General features: G+C 49.6%; 1 pseudogene; it reads right to left on the bottom strand.

The window, feature by feature from the left end:
* Positions 1-15,201: 15,201 nt before the first annotated feature.
* On the bottom strand, positions 15,202-16,956 carry LOC117860749 (putative F-box/LRR-repeat protein 9; annotated as a pseudogene).
* Between the last annotated feature and the right edge of the window lie 230 nt (positions 16,957-17,186).

Raw genomic sequence — 17,186 nt, 5'->3', positions numbered from 1 at the left:
TGACAGAAGGGGGGTTGTATTTATAGATTGAGCTACCCTAGTCCATAGATGTATCTAGCAGTAGACAGTGTCAACGTCCTAAACAACTTGTATTCTGAATTATAATAAGTGGTTAATCAGATCTGGGATACATATGGTACTTTGCTCCGAACTTCAATCTAGCATTATGTGCTTCTTAACTCAGGTTGACAGACAAACCATGTGATCTAGTAAAGTGTAGCAGCACTAGATAGTCATTAATGGAACTTCTGGTACCTTTGCCAGTTAATGGGTAGAGGATGAATAATTAACAATGTGCTTATCCTGGATTCAGAAAGATACATATGACACGATATTGCATGTGCTACCCCGCGTACTTCTTGGAGCCCTAAATTATATGTAGACGAATCAGAGCAACAACCCCCACTTGACTCAAATATCATTGGTAGAGAAGAGACCTTCCATCCAGCGTTTTTAGTCCCAATCGTCTTTGGACCCGGGACTAAAGGGCCTTTACTCTTGGGTCAAGTGGCCACCACTGACGACCACCGATGATGGGACCTTTAGTCCCGGTTGGTAATATCAACTGGGACTAAAGAGACCCTTTAGTCCCGGTTGTAATGGCTAGTGGGATGGGGGAATCTGGTGAGGCGTTTAGTCCCGGTTGAAAACACCAGCTAGGACTAAACGCCCCTATTAGTCCCGGTTAGAATTACCAACCAGGACTAAAGAATACCTCGCTTCACCAATCGGGGCCTCCCCCCGTTCTCTCTCTCTCTCTCTCCACCTTATTCTCTCCCCTCCCTTATAACGCGCACTAGGCGAAGCAGGCGGGCGGCGGTCACGGGCGGCCGGCGCGGGCGTGTGGCCGCGGGCAAGCCGGCGTGGGCGGGCGGTCGGCACAGGTTGGCCCAATTTTTTATTTTTCTGGAACCTTTGTAGTCCCGGTTAGTAACACCAACCGGGATAAAAGGGTCCCCCACATGTGGCTGCGGCAGAAGTAAATCCTTGAGACCCTTTTATCCCGGGTTGAAATACCAACCAGGATAAAAGGGGGTCTTTTATCCCGATTGGTGTTTCCAACCAGGATAAAAGGGTCCCCCGTGAGTTAGTATAAAAGGATTGGATCCCCTATATAGTCAGATGTGGTGTGTAGGTGGGATGGCTAGGAAGCTACGCGCGAGGCTTGAGGTCGTGGGTTCGAATCTCACGAACCGCGCACGCGCATATTTCATGTGAAAATCGCGTGACCTGTGACTTGCGCGTGTGGGTTGGTATTACTAACAAGGATATAAGGGGGCCTTTACCACGCCTGGTGTGGCGACCCATTTAGTCCCGGTTGGTGTTACGTGGGATAAAAGACACCCCCCTTTTGTCTCGATTACTTTATCCCGGATAGTTTTTCGAGAGATTTGCACCCTTCCAACCGGGACTAATACTGAGTTTTCTACTAGTGGGGGTTATATTTATAGATGTAGCTACCCTAGTCCATAGAAGGTAACATGGTATCACATGGCCCTGGCATGCTGCACTCATGTTTGTTGAATACTTTATATGGTGTAAATATGCAGTGCAAACCATCTGGTAGGTGGAATCCTGAAAACTCCCACCATGGGCCGTCGGATCGGAGATCTACGGTGCAAGTAGCTAGGCACAGTTCCTCAGAACATTTTTCATATAACCCCCCGCCTTATACTGTATGCCACCTACATCCCCACATTAATATCTCAGTGCAATAAATTCGACCGTGTAGTTGCAACTAGCCAATGGTTCAAGTTGCAATCGGTCTATACATTGAGCTGCAAATATTGGAAACCATATACTCCCCTGGTTGCATTAAATTAGGATATTCCTAACTCAGATGGGAGTAGCTAGTCAACAGTATTTGCAACTCCAAGGTCAATTGGAATCAAAGAAACAAGGGACACATAGCTCACATGATGCTGGCAATATACTATGTAGGCCAGTTGGAATCCTTTGTTGTAGTTTCGAAAGTCATTATCAGCCTGTTTAGTTTTAATAAATTACCACTCCCAATTAATAAAAGTAACGTAGGTTTTAGGATTCATGGCAGTAAAATTTCCATCACTTTGACCATTAATGTAATTTTCTTCGGAAGAATGAGAATACAAAATAATTATTACTATAGATGCTCCGTAATACTTCTGCTATACATAAATATCATTATCATAATCATCATGGTGGCACAGATTTTTTTCTCAAAACATTACCTAGCAGTAGACAGTGTCAACGTCCTAAACAACTTGTATTCTGAATTATAATAAGTGGTTAATCAGATCTGGGAAACATATGGTACTTTGCTCAGAACTTCAACCTAGCATTATGTGCTCTTAACTCAGGTTGACAGACAAACCATGTGATCTAATAAAGTGTAGCAGCACTAGATAGTCATTAATGGAACTTCTGGTACCTTTGCCAGTTAATGGGTAGAGGATGAATAATTAACAATGTGCTTATCCTGGATTCAGAAAGATACATATGACACGATATTGCATGTGCTACCCCGCGTACTTCTTGGAGCCGTAAATTATATGTAGACGAATCAGAGCAACAACCCCCACTTGACTTAAATATCATTGGTAGAGAAGAGACCTTCCATCCAGCGTTTTTTAGTCCCAATCGTCTTTGGACCCGGGACTAAAGGGCCTTTAGTCTTGGGTCAAGTGGCCACCAGTGACGGCCACCGACGATGGGACCCTTAGTCCCGGTTGTTAATATCAACTGGAACTAAAGAGACCCTTTAGTCCCGGTTGTAATGGCTAGTGGGATGGGGGAATCTGGTGAGGCGTTTAGTCCCGGTTGAAAACACCAGCCGGGACTAAAGGCCCCTATTAGTCCCGGTTGGAAGCCAGGACTAAAGAATACCTCGCTTCACCAATCGGGGCCTCCCCCCCGTTCTCTCTCTCTCCACCTTATTCTCTCCCCTCCCTTATCTCGTGCACGCAGTCTTTCTCTTCTTCCTTATTTCTTTACTCCTCCTCTCCATTTTCTTCTAGGCGAAGCAGGCGGGCGGGCGGCCACGGGCGGCCGGCGCGGGCGTTTGGCCGCGGGCAAGCCAGCGTGGGTGGGCGGTCGGCACAGGCTGGCCCAATTTTTTATTTTTCTGGAACCTTTGTAGTCCCGGTTAGTAACACCAACCGAGATAAAAGGGTCCCCCACATGTGGCTGGGGCAGAAGTAAATCCTTGAGACCCTTTTATCCCGGGTTGAAATACCAATAAGGATAAAAGGGGGTCTTTTATCCCGATTGGTGTTTCCAACCGGGATAAAAGGGTCCCCCGTGAGTTAGTATAAAAGGATTGGATCCCCTATATAGTCAGATGTGGTGTGCAGGTGGGATGGCTAGGAAGCTACGCGCGAGGCTTGAGGTCGTGGGTTCGAATCTCACGAACCGTGCACGCGCATATTTCGTGTGAAAATCGCGTGACCTGTGACTTGCGCGTGTGGGTTGGTATTACTAACCAGGATATAAGGGGGCCTTTACCACGCCTGGCGTGGCGACCCATTTAGTCCCGGTTGGTGTTACGTGGGATAAAAGACACCCCCCCTTTTGTCTCGATTACTTTATCCCGGATAGTATTTCGAGAGATTTGCACCCTTCCAACCGGGACTAATACTGAGTTTTCTACTAGTGGGGGTTATATTTATAGATGTAGCTACCCTAGTCCATAGAAGGTAACATGGTATCACATGGCCCTGGTATGCTGCACTCATGTTTGTTGAATACTTTATATGGGGTAAATATGCAGTGCAAACCATCTGGTAGGTGGAATCCTGAAAACTCCCACCATGGGCCGTCGGATCGGAGATCTACGGTGCAAGTAGCTAGGCACAGTTCCTCAGAACATTTTTCATATAACCCCCCGCCTTATACTGTACGCCACCTACATCCCCACATTAATATCTCAGTGCAATAAATTCGACCGTGTAGTTGCAACTAGCCAATGGTTCAAGTTGCAATCGGTCTATACATTGAGCTGCAAATATTGGAGACCATATACTCCCCTGGTTGCATTAAATTAGGATATTCCTAACTCAGATGGGAGTAGCTAGTCAACAGTATTTGCAACTCCAAGGTCAATTGGAATCAAAGAAACAAGGGACACATAGCTCACATGATGCTGGCAATATACTATGTAGGCCAGTTGGAATCCTTTGTTGTAGTTTCGAAAGTCATTATCAGCCTGTTTAGTTTTAATAAATTACCACTCCCAATTAATAAAAGTAACGTAGGTTTTAGGATTCATGGCAGTAAAATTTCCATCACTTTGACCATTAATGTAATTTTCTTCGGAAGAATGAGAATACAAAATAATTATTACTATAGATGCTCCGTAATACTTCTGCTATACATAAATATCATTATCATAATCATCATGGTGGCACAGATTTTTTTCTCAAAACATTACCTAGCAGTAGACAGTGTCAACGTCCTAAACAACTTGTATTCTGAATTATAATAAGTGGTTAATCAGATCTGGGAAACATATGGTACTTTGCTCAGAACTTCAACCTAGCATTATGTGCTCTTAACTCAGGTTGACAGACAAACCATGTGATCTAATAAAGTGTAGCAGCACTAGATAGTCATTAATGGAACTTCTGGTACCTTTGCCAGTTAATGGGTAGAGGATGAATAATTAACAATGTGCTTATCCTGGATTCAGAAAGATACATATGCCACGATATTGCATGTGCTACCCCGCGTACTTCTTGGAGCCCTAAATTATATGTAGACGAATCAGAGCTACAACCCCCACTTGACTCACATATCATTGGTAGAGAAGAGACCTTCCATCCAGCGTTTTTAGTCCCGATCGTCTTTGGACTCGGGACTAAAGAGCCTTTAGTCTTGGGTCAAGTGGCCACCACTGACGGCCACCGACGACGGGAGCTTTAGTCCCGGTTGGTAATATCAACTGGGACTAAAGAGACCCTTTAGTCCCGGTTCTAACGGCTAGTGGGATGGGGGAATCTGGTGAGACGTTTAGTCCCGGTTGAAAACACCAGCCGGGACTAAAGACCCCATTAGTCCTAGTTGGAATTACCAACCGGGACTAAAGAATGCATCGCTTCACCAATCGAGGCCGTCCCCCCTCTCTCTGTCTCGACCTTATTCTCTCCCGTCCCTTATTTCGCGCAGGCACTCTTTCTCTTCTTCCTTATTTCCCTGCTCCTCCTCTCTTTCTTCCAGGCGAAGCAGGCGGGCGGGTGGCCACGGGCAGTCGGCGCAGGCGGCCGCGAGCAAGCCGGCATGGGCGGGCATCCAGCACGGGCTGGCATAATTTTTTATTTTTCTGGAACCTTTGTAGTTCCGGTTAGTAACACTAACCGGGATAAAAGGGGGTCTTTTATCCCCGTTGGTGTTTCCAACCGGGATAAAAGGGTACCCCACGTGTGGCTGGGGCAGAAGTAAATCCTTGAGACCCTTGACCCAACAAACTAGTATTCAGATCAAAGGAACTAAGTCATGCATCTATGGTTTCAAACAACTCCTATACGTAAATGCACATTATCCCGGTTTGTAATACCAACCGGGATAAAAGAGGATCTTTTATCCCGGTTGGTGTTCCAAAGGGTCCCCCGCGAGTTAGTATAAAAGGATTTGATCCCTTATATAGTTAGATGTGGTGTGTAGGTGGGATGGTAAGGAAGCTCCTGCAAGAACAAGGCATCATCTTCCTCCGGAGCAGTGTCGTCCAGAGGCCTGTAGAGGCTCTGCACTTCCGAGGCCATGGCGGTCTCCATCACCGAGTAGAGCTCTTCGCCCTTCCTATGCAGGACCATATTGTAAACATCCCTGTCGACTCAATAGACATTCATCAGTTATATCAACTGGGAAGACAGAAGGAAAGAGAGAATCTTGGGAGAGGTGATTGATCACCTGTACAAGTCCTCAAGTGACATGCTTGCACTGCCTTGGGCGTAGAATTCGCAGATGGCCGGTGTCACAGCCTTGCATACTCTGGCGGCGAATTAGGTGTCGTTTATGAGCCGTTTATGCCTGCTATGCTTAACAGGTGCTGTTGAACTATGGGACTTGTTCTTGTTTCCCATGTGTGACCACCTCAGCGCACACTCTTATTTTTGTTCCAACTGTTGTTGTTCCTGTGATTTCTCCTCCGATCCTTATGCTTGTACCTGCAGAATCACAACCATGAGTTATGAGTTAAGAAAAAAATCATGATCTAAGTTCACTGGAAAATCAACCTATGTAGATTAGCAAACGATATGTTTGATGAAACTCGCAAACATCATAAGCTATGAAATCAAACTAACAAAACGATCTCTTAAAATTGAAGTGCACCCCCCCCCCCCACCCAATGCAAGGTTCTAACGCCATGTGAAATTTTTTTTTATGTCTTTTAAGCGATCAGAACAAGTAGAAACAACGTACGATGGAGTTATTATTTTCTTCCAATCATAAAGATGAAACAATAAGGTTTCAAAAAAAAAAGATGAAACAATGCTAATTTTTTAAATTTTCCTAACAGATCTATCGGAACAATACAAGTGAAGAACCAAATCAAAGGTTTTGCATCGTGCCTTTCTCCCAAAGAAAGAAGAAGATGAAACATGCATCCCAGATTGATACTAATTCCAGAATGCGGTTAGGGTGGCCAGTAATTAACCGTGAGATGGTCGCGGGTTCTCCAGGCAATCCTTGAGAGCCAAGGGGATTGTGCTCCTTGTGCAGGTGGGCTGCCGCCGCCGCCGTGAGACGTCGAAGCTTCTTCCAACGGGAAGAAGTAGGGGTACGATGTGGATTTACCCTTTTGACCTTTTCCACTCGGTTATTATATATATATTAAGTATAATAAATAGGTAAATAGTAAAATACCTACAGTACCCTAAACCCTTCGCCTACTCGATCACCCAATCAACCATGCGTCAAAATAGGAAGCTCGTGGCCGCTGGCTTCCATTTGATCTAGCTCCGATCCGGCCACAGAGGCAGGCTGCCGAGGCGTTATTGCCCAGCGTGATCACATTTTGTAATTTCAGCGATAGTGTATGCAATGGACTCTCCTCGATGAACATAAGGAGAGTAGCGGTAGTTTATTAGTACAATCTTATTAGGACAATACACTAGTACTACGAACACAACCGCCCGACGCGCGCAGTTTTATTTACCGCTGTTCAATCTGTCGCAGTCAGGAACCGGCGCCAAGAAGAGCCCCCAATCTCGACAGGCCGCAAAACCCCAGCCGGTGTTAGTTAAGCTGTGCACGAGTCAGTTAGTTTGTTAGAGTCTGCATGTTTCTACTTCGGTCTAGCATCTCACGAGCGCCGAGTCTTGTGGTGGCCGTGAAGATAGGATCGGGGTGCCGAGGATAGCTCGCGCCCGTTGTGGTGATCGTGGAACTGAACGACGCCGCGGACGTGGGGATGGACGCGTCGTGCGCGCGGTGTGCGGACAGCCGAGAACCGCTACATGTTTAGCTGTTGCTTTGCATAATAAAAGACAGAGAAAAAGAACAGAAAAGCTGCTGATTCTGAGCGGCAAAAATCAGTGCAAGTCACCATTGCCAGGCTCGGTTGAGAGCTGACAATTGGCATCAGAGCCACGTTGAGAGGGACCGCCCACGTCAGCCATGGCATCGCCCCCGCGAGGACGTTCCAGGGCGCCAAGGCAGCCCACCAGCGCGACGCCGCCGCCGGATCCGAAGAAGACGGTGGAGCAGGGTGATGGCTCCGGCAAGGACAAGGCTCTGCAACGCACCCCGTCGCCGAGCTGTTCACCTCCTCCGAGTCGATCACCATCGCGCCGAGGTCGTGGACGTCGTGGTCGGCGAGCAGAGTCACGTCGGCCCCGCGAGGTCATCGTTGAGCGTGTCATCCGCGACGGTGGTGGCAGCGGCAACTGGCCGCAACTCACCAAGATGAACTATGATTCGTGGTCCTCCATGATGAAGCTCAAGTTGGAGGCGCGCTGCTTGTGGGACATCGTCGAGAACAGTGCCGCGGAGTGGCATGAAGATCGCACTGCGCTGGAAGCCATCTGCTCCGGTGTACCCGCAGAGATGCATCCAACCCTGACGAACAAGGAGTCGGCCAAGGCAGCATGGGAGGTCATCCAGACCATGCGCATCGGCGACGACCGAGTGCGCAAGTCCACTACCCAGGCGCTACGGGCGGAGTACGAGCAGATTTCCTTCCGGGACGGCGAGTTCGTGGAGGATTTCACGCTACGCCTTTCAAACCTCGTCCAGCGCCTCACCATCCTCGGCGATCCCGAACCGGAGGAGAAGGTGGTGAGGAAGTACCTCAGGGTGGCGCGTCCCTGCTTCAAGCAGCTGGTGGTGTCCATCAAGACGCTGCTAAACATTGACGAGCTGACCGTCGAGGAGGTGACCGGCCGCCTCAAGGCCGGGAGCGACGACGACCCGCCTGCGCCGACGAAGAACGCCTCTGGCCAGCTGCTGCTCACAAAGGAGCAGTGGCTTGAGCAGTACAAGCAGGACGCCGGCGGGAGAGGTGGCTCCAGCTCCGGCGGGCGAGGAAAGGCCAAGAACAGAGGCCGCGGCCGCGGGCGTGGTTCCGGCGGCGGAGGCGAACTGCGGGCCGGAGGCAATGCGGCCCAGTCCGGCGACGACGACAACTGCAAATATTGCGGCAAAAAGGGCCACTGGGCCAAAGAATGTCGCAAGAAGAAACGGGATGAAGCGGCCCAGGCCCACCTAGCTGAAGACAACGAGCCCATACTCATGTACATCGCTGCCGCCACCGAGGTGAGGCGCCCATCAGATCCAAATTTCCCCTCTTTCACTCCGCCATCGTCGCATGTCTCCTTGTCCGAGGGATGCCGCAGCTGGATCACGTTGACCAGCTTTGCGACGCGTGCCTCGCCGGCAAACACCGTCGGACGCCGTTTCCACAGTGCGCGCTCCGACGCTCCACCGAGGTGCTCCAGCTACTGCACGACGGCCTGTGCGGCCCCATCACGCCACCGACGCCGAGTGGCAACCGCTACTTCCTCCTCCTCGTCGACGACTATTCAAGGTACATGTGGATAGCATTGCTCCCCTCCAAGGATGGCGCGCCCACGGCAATCAAGCGGATCCAGGCTGCTGCGGAGCGGAAGACAAGCAAGCTCGTGCACGCTCTGCGCACGGACCGCGGAGGAGAATTCCTGGCTAGTGACTTCGAGAAGTACTGCGCCGAGTTGGGAATGCACCGTGAGCTCACCGCGCCATATTCACCCCAACAGAATGGCGTGGTGGAGAGGAGGAATCAGACGGTGGTGAGCATCGCCCGGAGCATGATGAAGGCCAAGGACCTGCCCGGCGTGTTCTGGGGAGAGGCCGTCACCACGGCTGTCTATCTTCTTAACCGGGCGTCCTCCAAAGGCAGTGGCGGCAAGACTCCGTACCAACTCTGGACCGGGAGCGAACCGAGAGTTCAGCATCTTCGCACCTTCGGGTGCATCGCGCACATGAAGGTCACTGCCCCGAACCAGAAGAAACATGATGACAGGAGCCGCAAGACCATTTTCGTCGGGTATGAGCCTGGCTCCGCGGCGTACAGGGTGTTCGATTCGAGCACACGCCGTGTTCACGTGAGTCGCGACGTCATCTTTGACGAGGCAGCACACTGGAGCTGGAACGGGGAGCTCAACGACGCCGAACCGGACTTCAGAATTGACTCAGAGTTTGAAGTGCAGGTGCAGCCAAGTGTTACGGCCACCAGCACCATCACGACCACACCGCGCTCCACCTCGACATCGCCAGGAACCCCATCCCCATCTGCATCGTACGACACCCGGATGGCGTCGCCCTCCACTCCGGTGCTCGACGCCGGGGGAGCTGGTGAACACCCACCAGGAGATGCTCTGGAGTTCGCGATGCCACCCACCATCAATGAGGAGGACCTCGACGTGGACCACGACGAGGACGCACCACTCCGGTTTCGTTGGCTCGACAACCTGCTGGGCCCATCATCACCGCCTGGCCTGGCGCAGCGTGAGGCGGCTGAGCACCTGCTCCTGGCAAGCAACGTCGAGCCCACAAGCTATGCTGAGGCCGTTCAACATGAGAACTGGCGCCTCGCCATGCTCGACGAGATGACGGCGATGGAGGTAAACGGCACGTGGGAGCTCACAGAGCGTCCGCCGGAGGTGAAGCCCATAGGCCTCAAGTGGGTCTACAAAGCGAAGAAGGACGCGGCCGGGACCATCTCCAAGTACAAGGCCCGACTGGTCGCAAAGGGGTATGTGCAGCGCCAAGGGATTGATTTTGACGAGGTGTATGCGCCGGTGGCTCGCTTGGAGTCAGTCCGACTACTCCTGGCACACGCGGCAAATGAAAGCTGGCCGGTCCACCACATGGACGTGAAATCGGCATTCCTGAACGGAGTGCTGGTGGAGGAGGTCTTCGTCGAGCAGCCGCCGGGCTTCGTCCTGAAAGGACACGAGAACAAGGTACTGTGGCTTGTGAAGGCACTATACGAGCTCCGGCAAGCGCCGCGGGCCTGGTACTCGAAGCTAGACAGTACCCTACTCCAGCTCGGGTTTGGTCGCAGCAACTCTGAGCACGCCGTGTACCTACGCGGCGAGGGCGCACGCCACCTCGTCGTAGGAGTGTATGTGGACGACCTCATCATCACCGGCGGCAGCACGGGCGACATCGAGCACTTCAAGGTCCAGATGAAGAACAAGTTTCAGATGAGCGATCTGGGCCTCCTCCACTACTACCTCGGTCTGCAGGTGAACCAGGGAGCGGATGGCATCACGCTGAGCCAGAGAGCGTACGCGGCCAAGCTTTTCCAGGACGCCGGGCTGGCAGGGTGTAACGCCAGTCACATCCCCATGGAGCCGCGCCTGAAACTGAGCAAAAGTAGCACCGCACCAGCAGTTGATCCCACGGCTTACAGGAGCATCGTGGGAGCACTACGCCACCTGGTGAATACCAGGCCTGATCTGGCGTTCTCGGTGGGCTACCTCAGTCGATTCATGGAGCATCCAACCACCGAGCACATGGCAGCTGTCCGAAGGGTACTGCGCTACGTCGCGGGCACCATAGACTACGACTGCCACTACACAAGGAAGGAGAAGGACGTGGAACTCGTCGGATTCAGCGACAGCGATCATGCCGGGGACATTGACACGCGCAAGAGCACCACCGGCGTCCTCTTCTTCCTGGGGAAAAATGTCATCACTTGGCAGAGCCAAAAGCAGAAGGTCGTGGCCCTCTCCTCTTGTGAGGCACAGTACATTGCAGGGACTACTGCTGCCTGTCAAGGAGTTTGGCTGTCGCGCCTCTGGTCTGAGCTGCAGAAGAAGAGGGAGAGTGCGACGAAGATCTACATTGACAGCCAATCCGCCATACAGCTAAGTAAAAATCCTGTCTTTCATGATCGTTCTAAGCACATTGACACGAGATATCACTTCATTCGCGAGTGCGTAGAGGAAGGCAGGGTGTGTGTTACGTCTGTTAGCACATCTGAGCAGCTGGCGGACATCTTGACCAAGGCGTTGCCGTGAGAACGGTTCTGTGAACTTCGCGACAAGTTGGGCCTTGTGAAGCTTAAACACTAGTGCACAGTTTAGGGGGAGCTTTGTTAGTTAAGCTGTGCACGAGTCAGTTAGTTTGTTAGAGTCGCATGTTTCTACTTCGGTCTAGCATCTCACGAGCGCCGAGTCTTGTGGTGGCCGTGAAGATAGGATCGGGGTGCCGAGGATAGCTCGCGCCCGTTGTGGTGATCGTCGAACTGAACGACACCGCGGACGTGGGGATGGATGCGTCATGCGCGCGGTGTGCGGACAGCCGAGAACCGCTGCATGTTTAGCTGTTGCTTTGCATAATAAAAGACAGAAAAAGAACAGAAAAGCTGCTGATTCTGAGCGGCACAAATCAGTGCAAGTCACCATTGCCAGGCTCGGTTGAGAGCTAACAGCCGGCAAGCCCTAGCTACGTCGCAATCAAACAAAAGGGGCCGCGAAATCGGCCAAAAGGGGAAAGGAATCGAACAAAAGGACACGCAAGAAACCACCCACCCGCTGCCGCCAAGAAATTGAACGGAGAAGCGCCAGCCTCTACCCCAGCGAAACCAAAAACCTGGCCCCGGAGCGAAGAGAACAGTTGAGGAAAAAATCTATGAGTAGGGATGAAGGATCACGGTGGTCGGCTGGTGATCGTTCGGGGGGTTACCTCGGAAGACGCGGCGACGGGCACGAGCAGGTACCGCCGAATCAGGGGAGGGCACCAGGCGGAGAAGACGAACCAGCGTATCCGATGAGACCGGGAGGTAGGGCCGCGTAGGGGTAACTCGAAGGTTCTTGTAGCACTGGCTGGTAGGTGGGACCGGGGAGTTGAGCACTTACCTCTTTTTGTTAAACATTGGTTGGAGTGATAGTTTCGAGAGTAAATTTTGTTGACATGGTTAAAGACTACCTATGGAAACCATAAGTTAGGACTTGGTTCCTATGAACTAAAACCTTTTGAACTAAAATCTACATTTTAGTTGGACTAAACAGCCAAACACTTGACTAAAGTGGAGTGAACTAATTTGGGTTGGGGACATCCCTACCCCTCGTTTACTGTCATCCCCTGCCCCCCTCCCCGCACCCTCCTACTCCGCACCGGTCCAGTGCCCTCCCCTCCCCGATGTCCACCTCATCCACGCCACCGCCTTGCCTCGCACCCGCTGCGCTTCCTCCGTCGTTGCCTCCGCGTGTGCCCGCTCAAGCGCGAGCTCCTGCATTGCTCCCCCTGTGCCACCGTGACCCGTCCCACTTCCCCGCCTCTACGCTTGCCTCTCCTGTGCCGCCATCTTCTACCCCTCCAACGCCGCCTCGCATGCCTCCGCCTCCGCGGGCCCCGGCCACCATATCGCCATTGACGTCGACCGCGTCGAGCTCTTCCACGCCGCCTACAGCGACCAGGTCTACGATCCCAACTTCGACCACGCCGTCTTCCTCTCTCAATCCTCCTTACTCCTCCCCTCCACCTCCTCGACCTCCGTGCCCTCGGCGCCCTACAAACATCGCCACGTCGATTACCGTGGTGGGGTGGCGGGGTCGAGCAGGATTGGCGAGGTGAGGGAGAGGTCAGTGGGGAAGAGGTAAAGGAGGTGCCGGCGAGGGAGGGAGGCCGGCGTGGAAGGATGATGGGAGGCGGCGTGGAGGAATGGCGAGCGGCGCGCAGAGGGGCAGCGCACAGACAACAGGGAGAGGGAGGAAGGGAGGCCGGCAGTGTGGAGGGGTGGTAGGAGGAAGGTGCCGGAGGAGATGGGCGGTGCTTGGTGCTAGGAGGAGGCAGCGCAGGGGTGGGTTGGGAATAACGGTAAAAGGGTCTTTGTTCAACAACATTGAAGTACTTTAGTCCACTTTAGTCCAATGAACCAAACAGCTACTTTAGTCCACTTTAGTCCATGGACTAAAGGAACCAAACATGGCCTAAATAAATGGCTTAAACCCAGAACTAAGGCCTTTGTTTAAGCTTCTCCTTTTGGGCTTTTTGCTGGAAAGCTATCTTTCTGAAAGCTAGCTTTTTGATTGCTGAGCTTTTGCTATTGGTTTTTGTAATAAATTTTTATCTTCTCAGCACATCAAAAGTCAGGAAAAATTCCTCTTAGCCAACTTTCCAACTTTCAGTTTATTTCCTCAGAAGCTAGGTGTCCAGCTTTCCGAAAGCTAGCTAAACAGCTAGACTGTTTGTTTCAGCTTTCCAGTTTTTGACTGCCAGAAGTCGGAAAGCTGATCCGAGAAGCTGAAACAAACAGGACCTGAGCTGGATGCTGGTTTCAAGTGTCCAAGGGATTGCACATGTTCTCGAGAAATTGCCAAAGGCCGGCCACCGTCCCGGCAAGTTTGCAATGGAAAATAATAGAAGAGATGACCCTTATATGTGGATTTATGTTGGTATATTCACAGCACGAAGAGATTATGCAAGACTGTTCTTTGTTTTTATCTTTCCAAAAATACAGCTAGTGCTGCGTTGCTCGAAACAACATTAGTATCGGGTAAAACAATAGTTTGGGGTATTTGCATTCTCAACCCTGTTTTGAGGTGTAATTGTGATTTACAGCTATATATTTCACAAGATTAATCAATGAATTCTGAACTTGGTTTATCAATATCAGGTATATTTTATTTTAAAGATTTATTTTAAACCATAACTCTCTATTATTTTCTCGTTGCTAACAATGTGTATCAAATGGACAAAACATCCATAGCTATACATAACTCTAAAAATATATCTAATGTTCATGTTGGTGAATATAGTAAAATTAATATTTTATTGTAGCAACGCAGGAGCATTGTGCTAGTATTAATAAAGGAGCCATAAAAAATGTAAATCACTTGTATAGAATGATCTCTAGTACTCAAATATTAATGAAAAATCCACCTGGCACGTATTAACAAAGGAGTCACAAAAAAATATAAGTAAATCATTTATATAGAATGGATCTCTAGTAATAAAAAATGAATTACGTTTCAATGAAATGATATTAGATTTATATTAAAAAAAGTCTTATGATGAAAATTTTGTAACACATGATATATTAATCAATGAATTGCTGCTCAGAATTTTACTGTAACAAAGCTACATATTTTTAGGCAACTACACCTACGGGATTTAATTTTTTTTACCACTAAAACTTTACAAAGATTGGCCAGGATGTTGTTTGAGTCTTGGTCTCTTGGAAAAGGAGAATCGTGATTGTTATCTGTCACTGTCAGTGAACTCTTACAAAACCTGTGTTTTGTTCTTGAAGGCCGACGAGGGGGGATAACAATTGCTTACATGTTTCCATGAACAGGCACAAGTCCAAAAGGCCCAAAACAGAATGTTAATGGGCCATCAAGTGATACAAAGCTTGTGACCTGTGCACATGTAAATCTGTTCAATTTCACAGCAACCGAATAAAGAATCCAACTTTCCAAAGTGGGACATACAAGGCGAGATGTAAAATCCTGTTTAGATACGTTTCTTCTAGCCATACTTGAATTATAATCTATACTAAGCGAAGATTTTCTCGCTTCTCGCTTTTTGCTTCTCGTAATTCAAATCTCTGAAGTGGCTTACCACGTAAACGAGAATAGGTAGAAATAAGCCAAGCGTTTGGCGGGAATCGGAATTCTCGCTTATTTTCACCGATAAGCCGCTTATAAGCGGAAACAAACGGGACCAATATGATAGCAACTTAAGCAATTTAAAAGGACAAACCATAACACAACTTAAGAGACCACACATCACGACACAAACTAAAAAAAAGCACACACCATGATGGTTCAAAGTTCAAACAAGACGCATGGATGATCACAGAGAATAGTACTCATGGATGTCAGTATAGAACCTAGTGTCATCACAGGTCAGTTTGTTCAATTCATCAGGGCCGGAGGACTCGTCAGGGGACGACGGGGGTGATGAGGAGTAGTCCTGCCAGTAGTTGCCGCCGTATGAACCATCATCCGTCTCCCCTCAGCGCACAGATGCATATCCTCGTCTTCTGAAAGGCTCCGCACAATGTTGCTGTAGTCTTCACCCTCGTGCTCTCTGATGACATGAAGATCAGGGCAGCGAACCCTATTCAGCTGTCCGGGTAACCAGACGTGTTTGAGCCTTGCACATCGAGCTCGGAGTTTGTTGTCCACATGGAGATTGGAGCAGCTGGAGATGTCGAGGCACTCGAGGTGGGGGCAGCCGTCGAGGATGGCGTAGAGCCCTTTGTTTGTCAGGCTGTTGCCTGCCATCTGAAGAAGCCGGAGCTCGTGCAAGCTCTCTGCGATGGCAAAGGCATCCTTATTTTTCCTCGCCTCCCAAGATTCGAAAGATTCCTCCTCAGATTCCTCGTCTTCGTCTTCTTCATCGGAACCCAATTGCTGGCGACGTTCCTCCTCCATCTCACGCTCGATCTCATCAGAATCATACCCCTTCTCGACATGGATTCTTAGGCGCCTCAGCTGGGGGCGCACATTGCCAACATATCCGTAAAACTCTGCTGGCCGTGCATGATATGAGCACTCTATCTCCTCCAAAAGCGGGCATTTTTCTGCAACCCTAACCAGTGACGTATCCGAAATGTATAAGCATGCGATGAGTCGAATGCCCTACAAAGAATATTGGCCCTGCATGCATAAGCACAAAAAAGGACAAGGGAATGAACTGGGCAATACCAAATACCAGCAGAGTTAAGCCAATGCCTAAACATTATATATCATGATTATGTGAATTTAACGAATTTGTGGCCTGCTATTAATCAGGTTATAGAATTAAGGTTTTTTTGTGATCTTACCCCTACGACTCTGAAGTGCAATTGTATTTTTACCCTCATTTTTTTAACTTTGTGATTTTACCGTCAATTATTCACAAGTCATTGTGATTTTGCCCTTGGTCTTCGTGTATTTACCCCTATTTTGACCATTGACTAGGAGCGAAATCACATTGACTTGTGAATAATTGAAGGCAAAATCACAAAGTTGAAAAAACGAGGAGTAATTCACCAAGTGGGGTTAGAAGCAGTAGGTGTGTCAATGATTGCAAATGGTAAATTACCAAGTGGGGTTATACACTGAAAATATCACATCACTAAAAACTGATAATCCAGCAAAATTTAAATGCTTAAAGCCCCAAAACAGGTTCAATGCTGGAATTGACATTTAGCATGGCAAAGAACCATACCTGCTGGCAATGTAATCCAAGAGTTCACCTAGTAACAAATCGCTTAGCCCAGAATGACTCCATACGTCCACCGGAGCGATCTATCGCCACTTTTGCCATGGCACACATGGTACCTACGTTCTTCAAGAAGACCAATTTGTGGCGTGTCATGTCCACAAAGCGCCATAGTTCGGGTGTCCTTGCAGCCGCCAACCATGAGCGGCACACAAGACCTGCGCTCATCAGGATCTCAATGGCCCCCAGCTTCATGAAGATTGATGAAAGAGGGTCTAGTGGGAGCTGAGACCAATCCCTCACAGGTGACTTTGGCAAGGGAATTGGGTATTGATCCATTGTGGTACCTAAGATTGGGGGTATATGTGATAAGTTAAAATGCCATGAAGTTGTAATAACTAGCATAAAGACGTTATGCAAAAAAAAAACATGGGTCCATCTGTGAAAATCGGGAAAGTCGTAAATCTTGAGACACTACCGGAAATAGTACTTTTGCCGAGTGCCCCAGGCACTCGGCGAAGGCCCAAATACACTCAGCAAAGAGTTTGCCGAGTGTAACACTCGGCGAA

This window comes from Setaria viridis, chromosome 6 (assembly GCF_005286985.2).
Source record: "Setaria viridis chromosome 6, Setaria_viridis_v4.0, whole genome shotgun sequence".
Lineage (NCBI taxonomy): Eukaryota > Viridiplantae > Streptophyta > Magnoliopsida > Poales > Poaceae > Setaria > Setaria viridis.
This window is presented reverse-complemented; position numbering and strand designations above follow the sequence as displayed.